Source organism: Antechinus flavipes, chromosome 6 (genome assembly GCF_016432865.1).
Source record: "Antechinus flavipes isolate AdamAnt ecotype Samford, QLD, Australia chromosome 6, AdamAnt_v2, whole genome shotgun sequence".
Classification (NCBI taxonomy): Eukaryota; Metazoa; Chordata; class Mammalia; order Dasyuromorphia; family Dasyuridae; genus Antechinus; species Antechinus flavipes.
Window position 1 is genome coordinate 225,728,100 of NC_067403.1, and position 19,227 is coordinate 225,747,326.

Consider the following 19,227-nt stretch of genomic DNA (forward strand, 5'->3'; position numbering starts at 1 on the left):
TCCTGCTTACTTGCATGTTATGGAATCACCTGCCTAACGTAATTATAGTTCTCTTCAAGAATGGAGAACAAACAACAAGAAGTCAAAACAATAAAAGCCCAATGTAACAAAATAATTGAGATTTCTTTTTGGAGATTACAGCACTTGGATTATGTATGTGTGTGTTTGTGTGTGTGTGTGTATATGCATATACATATATGTTTTATACATGTCTATATATGTAGGTATATATTATATATGTTTCAAGATTCTGTGCCAATAATAGAAAAAGGAAGGCCTAATTCAAACTATACTTATTAGTATTAATAATAAGTAGAATTTACATAGCATGCAAAGGTTTGCAAAGTGCTTTATGCTTTCTTAAAATACATGATTTATTATCATATAAGACAAAAACATTCTATGGTTTTTTTTAACCCTATGAAGGTGATTTGTAACATAATGAATAGCCATTTTAATTTAATAATTTATCTGGGGTCATGATAATTTTTTCCTAAATTAAAATATTTTCTTAAGGTAACATTGGATACTTTCTTCTGGACACCGAAATTTTTTAAGAATATGAACTCCGACCAATTTTTTGGAAATTGTTTTTTTCTTACCTCTAATGACAAAAGAACTATAGAAAATTGGAAATGACTTGTAAGTCTCTGAGAAATGTTGTATTTAGCAAATATTACCTGTGTCAATGCCTCCTGCCCCATTATTATGTCACACCCATCTTGACCCCTGCCATTCTGAAAAGCCCAAGTTGATACTGAAATCTCCTCACTCTGTTTCTTCATTCTATTAGAAAGCAGATACTTGGTTTTCCCTCTTTTGACATCAGTGGGCAACATCAGGCCATTCACTATCCAAGTTACTTTCTTCATTAACAACAGATGGTCTAAAAGGAAAAAAAATGTTTAAGTCAAGTCAATATTTGGCTTCCAAATTAAAAATGGACCTGCTATATTTCCCCTCCCCCTCGTAGCTTCATCATCTCGACTGGCCAGTCTCCATTTAGATGCTGGTATTCTGAAATGTTACCACCGGTTTCCCACTAACCGTGACATAAGCTGTAGCAAGCTGTCTGCTCTGATAGCCTGCATAAATCATCATTCCTGAAGGGAACAGATGTTCAGGGTATGAAAGAGTAATACCACAATTTAGTCATAATTAAAATTCACCTTAGCATGCCTCTATCACTGATCAGAGAATCATTTAGCTTCTCACCTGTACAAAAGCTCCCAGTTTCTTTTGCTTTATTCATTTGATTTCTCTTAAGTTTTCTGTTCTTTAAAGCTACATGTTTCTTTTAGTTTAGTACAGACATTTTTCTCTTTCACTAACTTCCCCTCCACTCATTCTTGTTATTTTTAAAAATGTGACCTCTAAAATAGTTAGTGTGTTAAATGTAATGATTGTCCTTACCCTCGGAAGGCAGGTGCATGCTAGGAAATCTGTGATGAAAGTCAAATCACCTCATTACCGATTTTTTAAAGTTTGTTATTAACTTTAATAAGACCCATATATTTCCAAGGCTCTATGCAGGAATTTAAGTTTCAAAACTCCCACTGATATGAATGGGAGGTCTCGAAAATGTTAAGGTAAGCACATAAGCATCAAATACTGCTAAAGAATTTTATTATAGAGATCATTTGTACCTGAGACAGTTATATTGTTTACACATTCATTTTATACTACATGCTTTTTTTCAAGAAAAGAGCAAAAATACGTCTCCTTGATTTGTTCTGTATCCATTCTAATGATAAAAGCATAATTCCCTTCATAAGTAGTTAAAATTCCTAAGCAAGTCTTCTAGAGCAACTACCTTAGAAAACCTGCAGCGTCCTTTAACATGTAAATAATACTTAACAACAATTGTTCCAAATTAAAATAGAAAATAGTTCTTATCTATTTTTTCTTATCTTCAAGAAAAGGTAAATGAAAAATGAATTTACTTTGGTATATTTTGTGGATCAACTAGAATATCATTTAGAAATGTAGCACAAGCTCTAGGTCACTCTCCAAACTCACATACTCTCCAAAACTATTTCTCATCTTCGGGGTAACCCTAAGGTTTGTGTCCATTATTCATGAGCCCCCATTCAATGTGTTCTCCAATATTATTTAATCAATTGATTTATCCCCAATTTAAAATAACAAAAGACTATCAATTAGATTTCACAAATGGGATATTCTCTAAGGAGATATAGCAAAGATTGAAATATAAATACATTTTCCCAAATATCTGGGACACACTCTCCCAATATACACAAAGAATCCTGGGCAAAGTAGGTTCAAGTTTAGATAATATACATAGCCAAAGGATAACAAAAAGCCCTGTCGATTTTTTTCCTTCCTTTCTGGAGTACTAATGAAGTTGCCTTTCCCTTAGAAAGCATTTGCTGAAAATGCAGAAAAATGGAGAAAACAAATTACTTCTCCCTGCTCTGAAAACTATCCCATCAAATTTAGTGCATTAATTAAAACCCTATCATCTATCCTGGACCTCTATATTTGATTGAGGTGAGAAGCAAGATTATTAATTCTTTAAAGATGGTGATTTTATTTCATCTAAATGTTCTTACCTTCTTCCTTCTGAAAAAAAAAATCATCATTGTGGCATGAATATTGAACCTATATTTTTAAAGTCTTTGTTGCTGAAGTACAAACCCTACTAGGATCTATCAAGCCGGAGAGGTTTTAAGTATGGTTCTGGGAATGATCTGCAATTACTTCCTGAGATCCAACAGAAATGAGAATTCAAGTATGATCGTCCCCAACAGAGCTAACATGTCCAAAGGAGCATCAATCATCCAAAGCAATCTATGGCACTGAGACCAGAAGAAAGCCAACAAAGCAGGAGCAGCCCACTGACACAACTATAAGACATCAGCAGATCTGCAGGTCAGAGATATTCATTGCTCCTCCACATGGTTATTCCATCCACATTTGGTCTTTGCATATTGGCCCTTCATATTATCTATGTATGTCATCCACTACAAATACCTTATGTGTTAAGCATGAGGTATGTATATGTGAGAGAATGTACCCCATGTTGATTAAGGATAATGTTCTTTTGCAATTTTTCTAACTTTGCTATTTCATTAAATTTTTACTTTGAACTAGATGTATCCTCTCACTGACTAATAAAGACAAATAAATTGATATGGATTTAAGAACTATGGTTTTGAGTGGCTAGATAGCACAATGGATAAAAGGTTGAAAACCTCAATTCAAATCCAGCCTCAGATATTATGTGACTTTGAGAGTCATAAATTTCCTCAGCTGTAAATTAGAAATAATAATAATAATAATCTCAAAGGGTTGTTGTAAGGATTAAGTAAGATAATATTGTAGAGCATTTAGCACAGTTATTTACACCTAGTGCTACATAAATGCTTGTTTCTTTTCCCTTTTCTGCTAGGGCTCCACCTGTAACCCAGGCTATCCTTCTCTGGAGGATCCATTCTGCAAGATGGAGATTCCCATGGGCTTCACATGAAACAGTCCCCACTGAGGTTAATCTTCTCGCCTCTGTATTTATCTTATATATTCTGCTTTAGATATCTCCACCATCAGAATGTAAGCTCTTTAAAGGCAGGATCTATTTTTGTTTTTTATTGTATTCCCAGCAATTATCACAGTGTCTGGTACATACTAACTACTTACTAAATGTTTGCTAATCAAAATGAAAGAACGATGCTACTCATTATAAAGTTAAGTGCTTGAATGGTACAAAGGATGAGCTTTTAGGACTTCCAAGAGGTAGGACCTCACTATGTCTAAAGTGATGGTAAAGTTTAGGGGAGCCCAGAAGAATAAGTAAGATTTGAAGGCTATTTCTCCTGGTTTTGTCCCTGCCGAGGGGCCTTCCTTGCATTGAGTGCCATAAAATCTGGTACTTAGTGCAGGGGACTGACCCATCCTTGTAGCCACCAAACCTGTCTGTGTCTTGGAATGTCTCAGCAAGACCTGGCAATGAGGTTTTCCAGAACCACGGTAGACTAGAGGATATGAGCATTCGAAGTCATTTATTTTCAAATGCTCCAAAATTTCCAAACTTATTTCCACAGATCCAAATGGCTGTGTATGGTCCACACCTTTAGAGGGAAAAACAAACATTTATAGAAAGGCTTACAAAGCTCTTTACAAATATTATTTAATTTTATCTTCACAGCAAAATGCTTTATTCAAGAGGAATAGGATAAGTACAATGGACTTGGAGTAACATTGCATGGTAGAAGGAACCAGAAGTTCTAGGAAGGTTTATATAAGGTCATCAGCTTCACTTTTTCTTCTGGAGTCATCTGGGATCTGGACAACTGAAGATGGCTGGATGTTGTCGGGACTTTGACCTTTTTAAAAGGTCTTTAATAGGTCTCAGTTTGCCTGAGGCAACAACCATTTAGAGGGCTAGATAAGATAGAAATGAGGCAAAATATGGTCTCTTTTACCTAGTGGGGAAAAAAAAAAGGACTCAATCTGGTAGAGTAAGATCCTTAAGGGTTTCTGTCCAAAACAGCAACAATTGCTATCTAGAGGCAATCAGAGCCAAATAAAGACCAAATGGGATTGGCCTGAGACCTGCTATTAGCCAATCAATGAGAGTCAGAATGAATTGGGTTTAAGCCATGATCCTTAAAAAAGAAATCTAGCCAGTAAGCCCCAGAGATATGAAGATAGGAAGAAGGAAACTGAAAAGAGACAAAGGAAAGAGAGTGTTTGCATAAAAAACAAATTAGGGAGATCATTTTGGACCAAAAAGAAATAGATGAAACGGATCAGAAGCTTAGCAAAGAGACATGATAAATTAATTGTGAAGGATTTGAATTATCCAGCCATCTTCTGTATCACTGTTTTGTCAAAAACAGGGCAACTATTAACTTTTTGACTTGCCTTGCTGATAAGTTCATGCTTCAAAAGGTGGAGAAACTGAGGGAGGATTCCGGGAAGATCATGGACTAGGTTAATAAATTTCAAACTCTCAAGATTTTCCCTATAACTACAACAAATTTGTGCCTGAGGGCAAAGAGAAACAGGTGAATAACCAAGAAAACTTCGGGCAGAACCTGGATTCTCTTGATTCAACCAGAGAAGATCTGAAGAAAACCCCAAGGCAGAGGATTAATCCCAATTAAGTGCAAATACCTCCGGGCTTGCTCTGTAGAAAAGTCAAATGGGCAGCCCTGGGGCTGGCTGGTGCGATTGGAGCCTCAGCAGAAACCACAGAAGCTTTCATCTCTGAGACTGTTAGTGGAGTCAGAGTTTCAGTTGAGGAAGATAGAGTGAATCTCAGCCGATCAGGAATGCCAGGCCCACCTGTACTGCAGGACTTGGCCCTGGGTGAGAAGGAACAGCACCCAGTGAGTGCAGAAACAGTGTGGCAAGGATGCTGTGGCTCTGAGCACTTGCTGAAGAGTGGAGCTCTTGGTTTAGAGTTCCTGGTCAGAAGGGAGAGCTAAGATGAAGCTAGAAGCACCATCTCTCCTCACAATTATTGAAAAAAAAAAAGTTAGCCAGCAAAGAAAAAAAAGAACCCCACCATGAAAACATACTATGGGAACAAGAAAGACCAGGCTTTATCTTCAGAGGAATACACTGAAGTTAAAAAAAAAATTCTATCCCAAAGAGTAATGTGAAATGGTTCCCTGCCCAGAGAGAATTTATAGAAGAACTCAAAAAGAATTTAGAAGTCAAATGAGAGAATTGAGGAAAAACAAAAAACAAAAAAAATAAAACCATCTAAGAAAAACAAGATCATGAGGAAAAAAAGTTAACTAACTAAAAAAAGGAGACAGAGTCTCAAAGACGAAAATAACTCTGAAAATTAGAATTGGGCAAGGGGAAGCCAGTGGAAGCAGGAGAGACCAAGAAATAACAAAACAGAGTATAAAGAATAAAAAAAAAAAAAAAAGAACAGTAAGTGAAACTTCTTATAAGAAAATGACAGTTCTGGAGAACAGATCAAGAGAAAATAGAAGAATAATTGGACTACCTGAAAATTGTGGCAAAAAAAAAAAAAAAAGATGTTGACACAATAATGCAAGAAATCATCCAAGAAATTTATCCTGGTGAAGATAGAATATAAGGAAAAAGTAGAAAGAGGAAAAATCCTCCTGTCACCACCTCAATGAAATCCCTTATGAAAAACACATAGGAACATTACTGCCAAATTTTTCAACTCCCAAATCAAACAAGAAAAAAAAATCAAAATACATTGGAACTACAATTAGAATCGTACAGGATTTATAAGCAACCACAATAAAAGACCTCAGGTCCAGGAATCATATCTACCAATAATCAAAAGAACTCGACCTGCAGCCAAAAATATTATATCCATCAAAATTATCTATAATATTGAACGAGGAAAAATGGACATCCAACAAATTTGCAGATTTTCAGGACTTTCTATCAACCAAACCCAAACTTAATAGGAAATGTAACATATAAAAGATAATATTAAAGATCAACTTCAAGGAACTCAACATGGACAATTGTTTATATTTGTTTACATGGGAAAGACTGACATTAACAATAGGGTAGCTAAAAAAATAAGATTGGGGCAAAGCTAAGGTAACTAGTAATTGTATCATAAAAATGTGCAGAGGAAGAATAGACACAGAGGTATTAGAGAGGTAGGAGGGCTCATAGTTCTGAAAAGCTACTTAGATTGGGAATGGGTTAAATAGGCAACACTATATATATATATACTATCAAGGATATAGCACCCTTCAAAATCTATAAAGAAATAAAGTGGGGAGGGATGGGCAGACAAGGAAGCAATGGGTTTCCTTAGAAGACAAGGGAGGGATCCATGGATGGGAGGAAGGTAAGTAACAGCAAAGCAAATTAGGAGCAGAATTAAAGCAAAGAGTTTGCAGGGATAGGAAAAATATATGTGTGTATGTGTGGGGATGTGTATGCATGTGCATATGTGTATGTATATATAAATACATGTGTATATGTGTATATATGTATATATGTGTGTATATAATTATGTATGTATGTGTATATATGTATATAAGTAGGTGTATATAAACATATCCTTAACTATAGCCTGCTTGTGAGGGGGAATGAAAAGGGGAAAAAAAGAAAAAAGTAAAAAAAGGTGCACAGCAGAGAACAAAAGAACAATTTGCAAGGAAGTAAAGATGGACATTCATGAATATAATTTCTTCTACTCATATATATACTCTCTTGAACCAGTATTTGTTTTTATAAATTCTGAATCCTCCCTGATGTTCTGCTGGGCACATGACAATGTTTTGTTTTGTTTCATTTTGTTTTGTATTCCTTTTCTGTTTTTCTTTGTTCTTACTCTGTTTTTTAAATAAAATTAATTTGAAAAAAAAAGTGGAGGAACCGATAAGGAAATATTCTATTCCTTAACAGATTTTCACTAATAGCTAAGTATCAGTTGCTAAGATAAAAAATGATAGAAATTTTGGGAGAAATTGACCACTCCAACCAAGAATTTATAATAGAAAAATAGAAAAACTAATCTGACATATACCCTAGATTCAAGAAAAACAGACTTCAGCCCTTTCAGAAGAAATGTCATGGAGTTAAAAGCCATAGAAATTTGTTTCCATGTATTATGAGTTCTTTGAGAATGGAGACCGTCATACTTTTTTTTGTACCCCTAGAATTTAGCACAATGCTGGCACATAGTAGGTGCTTAATAAATGTTACCTCTAATTTTATTGCAAGGTTAAGTCAATTCAAGAGGAAAGATGTTCAAGAGTTATGAAGAAAAGTGGAATTGGTCTGAAGAGATTGATGTGGATCTATAAGAAATTTAACAATACATGAAGATTTTAAAAAGAAAAATTCTGAAGATGGAAGCAAGTCCAGGTATCAGAGAATGAATATAAAAACACGACACAGACTTGTAAAAATAGTGTCATGATTGCTAAAGCTCAGAATGAACTGAGTTTGACAAAGGAAGCTAAAGACAATTAAAATTAAAAAGCTTTTTAAAAAATGGTATTGAGAGAGAAAGGAGAATTGAAGTGAGCACAGGATCTTTGCTTGTGGTATATAGAACAAAAGCAACTGACAACAGAGAGAAGGCAGATTTGATCGGTTTGTTCTGCATTTCTGCCTTTTCTACAAAGAAGAATGATTTTTACACTGGAAAGGACCCACCAAAAATGACTATGGGGGAATTGAGAACATCTAAGCTCCTTGATGGATTCAAGTCTTACAGCCCAGATGAACTATATCCTAGGGTACTAAAAGAAAAAGTAAGTGTGTTGGGGCAGCTAGATAATGGATAGAGCACTGACCCTGGCGTTAGGAGGACCTGAGTTCAAATTCAGCCTCAGACATTAACACTTGCTAGCTGTGTGAACTTAACCCCAATTGCCTATTCCTCCTCCTCCCCAAAAAGAACAAGTGTGACTGTGTGCTGTGGTCAGTGACATTCAAAATATCCTAGAGAGGTACCACAATTTTGGGAAAGGGCAAATGTTCCAACATCTAAAAAGGGAAGAGAGAGAGAAACAGAAATAGAGAAGCAGAGACGGTAAATTTCAAGGCAAAGGAATAAGGTCCTTTGGAAAATTCTAGAAAGTATCATGACATGTAGAAGGCTAGGAAGTGGTATGGAGGGTCTAAGTGACTAAAAGAAAGAGGAATACTGACCAATCAGAAGTCCTGTTTCCTCAGGGACTCATATCTCTCTCCTGATCCGCAGTTTCACATCATCAACTGACTATCTGATATTTCAAACTAGCTGTCCCACAAACATCTCAAATTCAATATGTCCAAAACAGAGCTCATTCTTTTCCTCCCAAGCCCATTCTCAGCTTGCTAGAGTGACTTCAAAAATGCATATGAACTATGTTTCTCTCCCACTCATTAAATTCCAGTATCTCTTTATTACTTTTAACATCAAATATAAATTTCCTTCTTTTGGTACTTAAAGACTTTACAACCTAATTCCAACCAATTTTTCCATACTACAATCTAGCCAAACTGTTCTTACTGATCCTCATAGATCTCCATCTTCCACTTCCATGCTTTCCCCCTATTTCCCATGTCTGGAATGAACTCTCTCCTCCCTACTGCCTCTTAGAATGTCAAATTTCCTTCAAGATTCCCATTCAAGACCCACCTTCTATTCTATGCGATTCCTTACCTGATCCTCCAATTGCTAGTATCCCCTCACCCAAGAAAAATTTAATGTGTATCTCTTTTTGTATATGGCAATATACATACAAGTCTTCCCCAATTATTTCTGAACCATTCTATAAAGGAATTTAAGGACTAATATTTGGAACCATCACATGTTCCTTAAGATTTCAAGGATCCAAAGAGCACATTCTATGGGGCAAACTTCAGTAAGAAAGGAAAATTTTAAAAAAAGAAAGAAAGAAAGAAAGAAAGAAAGAAAGAAAGGTCTTGAACTTTGCCCATCTAATCTCAATTTTTTAATGTATATCTTCTTTTCCATAACTGATTCCATATAATGTACCCTGATATTGTCTCCATGGATGCAAACGTCTTCAAAAGACCTTATGTATCACCCACCTCACCATCAAATGCAAGTTTTAGTTCACCTAATCAATGTTTCTCTATTCAAAAAATCAGTGACTTTGCTTAATCAGGAACATCTGTCACTATGGGAGAACACAAGACAATCCTTCCCTGTAGACACTGGAGAACTATAATTATAAGTTCTAATGATCTATGGAGAAAAATATTGAGACTAAAAAATTAAATTTATATTTTCCATGTAGCAGTACAACAATTATTTCATTAACTTGACCCTTTTTTGAATTGTAGCTTCACTGTATTTTTGGAAGAGATTAACCTTTTACTAATAGTGATTAATTAGCGCTTTCATTATCCTGTCCCTTATTGCACTTATTGGAGCCTGGGTCCTGGAGGACAGCCAATAGTAGAAATGAGAAGGTCACAGGTAAAGTGTGGAAAATGTACAGGCTTTGGAAAAATGCTGCTGAGTTAAAAGGGAATATAGAATACTCTAAGGATCAAAACAGAAGGTAAGAGTTGTTTGGTAGGTGGGCTCATGATCAATATGAGTAGTAGCATATTTTTATTCTATATAAAGCATTAGGAGATTTTAAAGTGGGGGAAAACATAGGAATCAAACATTGAAAACAGATTTGTATCTGAGTCTTTACTAAAGCAAACTCAAAAACAAAAGAAAAAAATAGTTTCTCATTTGAAAATGTTAGTGCCATGGTTATGAAATTTACTAATAATATGTATTAGTAATAGAAAAGAAGATAAAATGTTTTGAAATTTTGTTTTCTTAATTTAATAAAACAAAACAAAAATTTACATACATTGGTAAATGGTTGTTTTGAAAAATTCCAAGTTGGATGATTTATTTTATATGACTGACACACAGTGATGAGGATCACCTAACTAAAGAATAATGTCATTTGTATAATCCTTCCTTGGAACACCGAGGAGACTCATAATTGTTTGTTGGAACACATTAATACTTCTGATCTTTGTTCAAGACTCATGTTCTCCATGAAACCTTTTCAAGTACCATCTAATGACTTCAGTTACTGCAATAACACTTTCAGCCTTTTCTTTCCCTTCCTCTCAATTTCTTGATTATTAAGTACTGTGAGATCTCTACATAATTGGCCCTAGATATCTATAACCATAGGTATAGCTATATCAATCCCACCTGAACACCAAGGTTTTTCTAATTCTCTTCCCCTCCAAGCCCAACCAGAGTTCTCTAGCTCTTCTCCCAAAAAAATGAGTTGGAATTTTCTACAAATACTTCATTTGTTCTTTTAAGACAATGCATCTCTACTTACCTTAACATTAATTCGTTCCTTTTTTCCATATACATTTTTCTAGACAAAAGGCACTATGGAGATCATAAATGGCATAAGGAGTTCATGGTCTGGTAGAAAACATTAGATATGCAAATAACTGTAATTACAAGCAAAAACAGAAAAAATGACATAAGATAAATTCAAAGTGCCAGAGGAATTCAGAAGAGGGAAAAGCCATTTTCACTTGGGAAAATCAGGGATGGCTTCATGCAGAATGGCATTTGAGCTGGGCTCTTAGAAGATGTATACAATTTTGAGAAGTCAAAGCAAAGTAATGATTAGGTCTTGGGGATGTGGAAAGGATACAGGAAAGCCACCAGTGACTGAGGATAGAAGAGGGGAGAACAACTAAGAGAGGGCTAACTGGACATAGCGAATAATCCAAAAAAAAAAAAAAAGCTAGTTAAACTATGATTTTGTATGGGTCTTCAGCCATAAAGAAGCCAACTTTCCTTGAACATTCCAAAAGGATTAAGATTTCCTTAAGAGAGAGTATCTTTCTAATAGCATCATCTCCCTTTAGTCAACACAAAAATATTAAAGCAGTTTTACCTTCAGAATTAAGTTTGTATTTCTAACAATTTCAGAGAAACAAAAATATACTCCCCCTCACACACAATCCCCCCCCCCATACACACACACACTTTCTTGAGATACTTTCAATTTCCTTAAGAGAATACATAATAGCAATCGGGATGGGGATTGGGGAAGAAAAGGAAATTGAAATAGTGTAGGAAAGATAGCATCAATTCGATACTGTGTAAATTAATTAGGGCCTCCTTTATTTGTTTGTTTGTTTAGTAGGGAGAGTCAGAGAACTGGAGGATTCTAAGTACTTGAATCTGGAGAAGAGAATATCACAGAAAGGGGAAAGGGAAGGCAATTGCAAAGACAAATAATTTCCTATTGTTCTTCAGTCATTTCTGTCATGTCTGACTCTTCATGATCCCATTTGAGATCTTCTTGGCAATCCCTTCTCTAAAAGTCAGTAATATTTTTTATTTTATATAAAAACATAGTAATCACACATTGAAAATGTCATGATACCATTTGAGTTCTTCTTGGCAAAGATACTGGAAAGGTCTGCCATTTCCTTCTCTAGAAGTCAGTAATATTTGAGTTTAAATCCTTATCTCAGACACTAAAGCGTGATCCTAGGCACGCTTTAACCTCTCTGTGCCTCAGTTTCCTTATGTGTAAAATGGGATCATAATAATAGCATCCTCTTTTGGATAGTGGTGGTTAAGACCAAATGAAGTAACATATTAAAGTGCTTTGCAAACTTTAAAGCACTATTTATTATTACTATTTTTTATTATACCCAGAGTTTTTACCTTGAGAATGTAGATATATGGTCAAACAGAAGCAGTATTAGAAAATATCTGTGCATATATGGGGGGGTACATATTGTATTTATTTTCTGGGTATTTTAAAGTAAATTTCTTAGATTTCTGGATGGGGACTATACAAAATTATGATACCCCTTTATGCCATGTCTCTATAAAGGATTTGCCTTTTCTGAGTCTGTTTCCTCATCTAAAAAATGAGGAACCTTGGACAAAATGATCTTTAAGATTCATTTCAGCTCTCAATGACTATGTTTAGATTAATAAGTGATGAAGACAGAAAAGAGTCCTTATGGCCAAATCTCACTTTTCAAGAGTGACAGTCAATCCCTTTCCCTCTTCACCTATCAAGGAAAGTATGTTGATATCATAGATTAAGGTATGTAAAGCAGCTTAAAAAGGAGAAAGAATGAAAAGTATGTAGATCAAACTTGTTAACTCCTTTTGAAAGTGGAGACTTCAGAAAACTGCCAGATATTTTTTTGTAGGTGTTTTAAAAATCACATCTCACATTTTATTACGATTGAGGTTTTATGCAATGGGGAAAAACCCAATAGCTTTCTTGCTTTGGCTAAGGGCCGTGCATTTTACATAAGCTTCTTATTTATTTTAGACTTTCTCTTCAACTGGAAGTGAGCTAGAGATCTCCTAGAAAAAACCAAACACTCCCTCCCCAGGTTCTCCCACTTGCTACAAGACTAACCAAAATATATTGGGAAAGATAATGTTTGATAAAAAGAACAGCAGTCAGAGTTGATGGTCATTTACAATGTTACTTTCAGGGTGAAAGAATCCTTCTGTATTCCAATCTTTAGGGACATGATCCTTCTGTTATATTTGAGTTATTTTCCAATCAGCTATTTCTCTTAAGCATGATTCTTCCTGTATGAGCTCCTTACATTTTAAGTTTTTTTTTTTTTTTTAAATACATAGTAGCTATATAAGGCTATTTTCAGGAATATCCCTACTCATTGGCCACAGAATTTCCCTGCCTAATTATTTTTCTAGTTGCAGAGCTCCTTACTAATTAATTTCCTGTGAGCTGTCCCTGAAGTAGCCATTTCTACTCCAGGAGAAATTCTCAATTGTACTCCAAAGCCTAACCATCTGGGGGTTCTTCTCAATCTACTCAACGGGGTCAACAAATCAAGTCAACAAGAATTTATTAAGGATCTCTTATGTGGATAGTATATACCCCCTCCCTCCTGGCCATTTTCTCCTGACAGATAAATGTTTGCCTAACCATTAGTGACTCTACAAATTAATTACTCTGTGGCTTACTCTGGCCTCCATCCAGAAGTCTGATACGCCCAAATCTACACATGAATTTAGAGGAAGAGATTTTGTGCTAACTAATCCTACTGGTAAGGTTGCTTGATCTCTTCACTGCCCATTGTTCTATTTGGTCCACCATCCACACAGATGATAGGGACACCTGTCTTCTGGTGTGATATTCTGTCCAAAGCAGTCCAGGTGTCCATCGATGATTCTAACACATAAATCTTATTGAAAGGGAGCCTGGCACACACAAAGCCATTGGTAGAGTTACAAATTGGTCCAACCATTCTGTAAAAATAATTTGGAATTATGCTAAAAAAAAGTGAATAAAATATTCACATCTTTTAATCAAGAGATTCCATGACTTTGCATTTACTCTAAGGAGGTCAAAAATTAAAATATGATGCATGACAAACTACTTAAAGTAACAGTTTTATACAATTGAGTGGTCAGTAGATAAGAGTATTGAACTTGTAGTCAGAAAGTCCTGAGTTCAAACCCTATCTACTTGGACACTAAGCTAATGAAGCTCAAAGAAGTCACGTACTCTTTTTCATCACTGGATTCTTCATATATAAAATGGGGGAAAATAACAACACTTGTCTTAGAGGACTATTGTGAGGATCAAGCGGGATATCACATGCAAAGTGCTTTGCAAACTCTAAAACAATATAAATATACACACATATGTGTGTCTACATATTTCATATGTGTTATATAAATATATATTTATGTCCAATATATAGATACCATTAAGAATTATATAAATATATTATTATATCATCATAGACATTATTAGGAATTATATTAATATATTATTATATTACTACATATTTTATTAGGAATTATATACATGTATTATTATATATGTTATTAGGAATTATATAAATGTATTATAGATGTTAGGAATTGTATAAATATTGTTATAGATATTATTAGGAATTATATCAATATATTGTTATAGGTATTATTAAGAATTATATAAATATATTATTACATCATTATAAACATTACTAGGAATTATATAAATATATTATTATAGGTATTATTAAGAATTATATAAATGTATTATTATATCATTACATATATTATTAGGAATTATATAAATATATCATTATATTATTACCAATTTTACTGGGAATTATATAAACAAATTATTATATTATTAGGAATTATATAAATATTGTTAAAGATATTATTAGGAATTATATAAACATATAGATATTATTAGAATTATATAAATTATATTATATTGATATATATATGATTAGGAATTATAGAAATATATTGTTATAGGTGTTATTAGGAGTTGTATAAATATATTATTATATTATTGTGGATATTGTTAAGAATAGTTGTAAAGGACCACATCATAGATTTAGAGCTAGCAGAGGTCTCAGGTACCATCTACTCCAACTGTCTTATTTACCAGATGAAGTTCAAAAAGTTAAGTGACCAATACAAAAACCAAGCAGAGCCAAGATTCAAATCCAAGTACTTCAGATCTTCAAATCTATTACTCTTTTCATTACAATATGTAGCCTCAGTCTAGATGACCTTTACTTGAAGAATGGCTGAACAAAACATGTCAAATGAATGTAATGGAATATTAATGCATCACGTAGAATTATAAAGAAAGCAAATGCATGGGAGGATTTATATGAGCTGATGAAAAGCAAATAGAAGCAGCAAAAGAATAAATACAATGATAACAATGTAAAAAACAATTTTTAAAAATCTGTGCTACATGCAATAACAGTGAGCTTGGCCCAGGAGATGAGAGGAGAAAATGCAACTCCCTTCTGTCTTTGTGGAAGTGAAGGGCAATTGGTAAGGAATCTTGAATTACTGTCTTATTGGTTGGATTGTTTCGATGGAATTGCTTTTCCCCTTTCTTTTTCTGTGTTATTCTTTGCTACAAGGGATTGCTACAAGGGACTGATATGTTTACTGATGAGGACAATGTAAGAATGAATGATATCAATGAAGATGTCCTCAAGAGAGTAGGGAAATTCTGAGAATTCCCTTACAATTATTGCAATGATTTCCATCTTTTTGGCTTATTTTTTTCAATGAAATCTCTGTCTTTATGAAATGAAAGGGGGAAAGGGAAGTGCTTATGCCATCCCTTCTGTGGAAAAAGCTGGGAAGCCTTCATCCAGAAAGGCATAACGATGCACAATGACAGTAGCCATCTTTTCAATGTGGACCAAATATTCTATAAATGGTTCTGGCTTGTTAACTATGGGATGAAAAGATATTTGATTGGATGACAGCTGGAACTGGGGTACATTCAAAAGGTGTTAGTGGGTGGGGACCATTCTCTTACTCTACTTCCTGCCTAGCTGTAGTTCATGTGAAAGAGACAATGATGTAAGGATTTCAAGTCTTACCCTTCTGAGACTGATAGCCTGGACTTCTGAGCCTTTAGACTAGATGCCCTTTGATTGAAGAATAGCTGAACAAAACATGTCACATGAATGTAATGGAATATTAGTGCATCAGGTAGAATTATAAAGAAAGCAAATGCATGGGAGTATTTATATGAGCTGATGAAAAGCAAATAGAAGTAGCAAAAGAATAAACACAATGACAACAATGTAAAAAACAATTTTTAAAAATCTGAGCTACATACAATTACAGCGAGTTATTTCTTTGAGCTTGTTCTTTCCTGCTTTAGGTGAAGAAGACTGGAAATGGCTATGATCTTGACAGCTTTGAGACCTTAGGAGAGTGAGCCACCAGTGTTTGGGAGCTGGAATCTAGACAGAATTTGCTTGAAGCCAGATGATAAAGACCAAAGTCTGGAGCAACCTACTCAGCCTAGTCCAGTGACAGCAGGAATGCACATTCACCTATCCATCAGCCATGATATGTAGTAAATTCATTAAGTTTGAGCATATTAAGTGCTCACTAGATAACAGGCATTGTGTTGGGTGTTGAAGACAGAAAGACTCTAGAAAAATGCTCTCTGCTTTCAGAGCACTTACTATATTACAATAGGAGAAATAACCTGTATGTGTATACATAAGACACATAAAGAGTGGACAGATAAGTGATTGGATAGAGTGCTGAGCCTGGAATCAGGAAGACACCTTCCTGAGTTCAAACTTAGAAGCTTTTACAAGCTCAGTGACTCTGAGCAAGTCACTTCATACCGTTTGCCTCAGTTTCCTCCTCTATAAAATGAGCTAAAGAAGAAAATGGCAAGAAAACTTAAAACAAGATCATGAAGAATCAAATTGAACAACCACAAAAGCAATAATTCCTGCAGGAGAAAGTACCCGAATTGATGCTTAAAGGAAAACAAGGGTTCCAAGAGGCAGAAGAGTAGAGGTACAGGGAGTACCAAGCTATTATAGCTGGATCAGAGGTTGCATGAAGGCCAATAAAGTGTGAAAAGACTGGAGAGGTAGAAAGATTGTGTTGTGAAGAGCTTTAAATGACAGAAAGGTGTCACTGGGGATACTGAAGAGGGGATGCATTCTAGGAAACTCACTGCGGCAATTAAATGGAAAAGGGATTGGAAAAGGGGGGAAGGGGGAACCAAGTCAGGGAAGCAAACTTGGAGGCTTTAAGTAAGAAATAATGAGTGTTTGAACTATGGTGGTAGCTGTATGTGTGAGGAAGATATTGCAGAGACACAAATTATAAGAATTAACAATTGACTTGATGTGTGGTGTGATGAAGTGAGAAGTTAAGTATGACCTAAGGCTGCATTCCTAAATTAAAAAGCTATCCGAAGTAAAAGGAGAGTTCAGAGGTTAGGGGTTGTTGTAGTTGAAAATTGTTCTTCGTTCTCCAAGGGGACCATGACATCAGGGAGGTAATGCTATGACATGCAAGTGAGTTGGATTTGTGTGTGGGAGGGCTGGGCAAAGTAATTTTGGAAGAAAAGCAATGCAGTCTCCCTTGGACACAGTGAGTTTTTCAGTGTAGGACTGAAGTTCAGGAAAGAGAAAATATGATCAGATTCAAAGATCTGGAGTTTATCCACCTAGAGATGATCATTGAACCCATGGGAATAAATAAGTCATCAAATAAGAGAGCATAAAGCTATAGGGGGTTTATGTGTGATGTGGTGTGTGCTATTTTGCCCATGTGGGTTATACATATTCACATAGATCTGTCTAAATGTGATTTACAGGAAGGCAAGAATAGACATCTCTAGAGTCTCCTTCTACCCTTCTCCAAGGGAGGCGTTAGTTGTTGCCAGGCAGGGAAGCAGGAGGCTGGGACCAGAGGCTGGTCATTCTGTTCTCCTCAGAGAGAAGGGGTACCAAACTAGAATGTTCTCTATTGCTCCCTTAAATATTGTTAGTCTAGGGGAAATAATTTTTAGGCTCACATTGAGCACCTACTCACTATCCTTTAATGGTGAAAAAGGTGTCCAAGCTTTATATGCAAGGCTTAGCTTCCTTCCCAGCAATTGCCAGTTCTTCAATGAATGCCCATGGTGGACAGCAAATTAACAATTTATCCAAAAGCATAGCAAAACCCAGAAGTATACACAGGAGAATTCATAACAGCAATACACAAAATAAATAAAGTCTCTCTTTAGGAACAATTTCCCCCTAAGGTGGGAAATTCCCTGTAATCTCTTATAGTAAAGTAGTTATAGGAATGTGATCAAGGTGTGGTTCTTATACATATTGGTTTCTTCCCAGGTTCTTTCTCTTCTTTTAGGGCCTGAAAGGAATCTACAACTACATGGCCTCTCTTAAAGCATGAAGTCAAAAGGTCAAGATGTTTTCTTTCAATTCTTGACAACTATATTCCTTCTATAGATATGGAGCATTGAGAGATCAATCCCCAACAAAAAGGAGTCTCAAGCAAATGTAACTTGGAGCTAAAGTTTACACAGGAGAAAAAGAAGAGGACCAAGGACAGAGACTTGATATTCGCTCATAGTTCATGAACGTGACACAGATGAAGAACAGGAAAAGGACAATGAGCAGGAAAGGTTGGATAGGGAAAGATAACAAAAAGAGAATAATGTCAGTAAAAACAAAAAACAAACAAACAAACAAACAAACAAAAAAACCACCACATAAAAATCCAAAGACATCATACCCAAGAGTTCTCAAGAAAATAGACAACAGTGTAAAATTCTACAGGGAGGTCAAAATGGATGAAAATGGAGAAAAGACCATGAGAGTTGACAATTAACTGCTAACTTGGAGAGTGCAATTTCATTTTATGATGAGATCAGAAGCCAGTTTGGAGAAAGTTTTGTTTTGTTTTGTTTTGTTTAATAAGAAAAGAGAGAGAAGTATAAATCGTTTTTTCAAAGAGCTGAAAGAAGAGAGATAAAAGATGATAGCTATCCCCAGAGTTTCTTTACATATCTTCAGTCTACATTTTAAAAATATACTCTACCTATATCTAAAGAGCTGATTTTTCCCCTATCATAAAATTACATAAATCACACACCTGTGATTTGCCATTTTTAATATATCCTGTCACTATGGAAAGGGCAAGGATGAAGGTGTCAAATCAATGAAATTATATAAAAAAAAAATCAGTGTTTTTTCAAATCTATTCTCTTGCAATTGGGTAATACATTGAAAACACATTAATGTTGTTATGACTGTCAGATAGTTATAGATAATGGCATTAAGTATGAAAGAGCACATCATTTCTTTGGAGCATGATGAGTTTTTAAAATATAAATGTTCTGACAGTAAGAAAACATAATGTTATATTCAATTATGTCATCTGCCCCCAATACAATTGCTTCTGTGTTTAGTAAATAGATTAGATCCAGGTCACATTCCTGTGTTCAA

At 35.0% G+C, this 19,227-nt stretch overlaps 1 pseudogene; it reads right to left on the minus strand.

The window, feature by feature from the left end:
* Positions 1 to 467: 467 nt before the first annotated feature.
* LOC127541530 (doublecortin domain-containing protein 1-like) overlaps positions 468 to 19,227 on the minus strand; it is a 32,553-nt pseudogene continuing 13,793 nt past the window's right edge.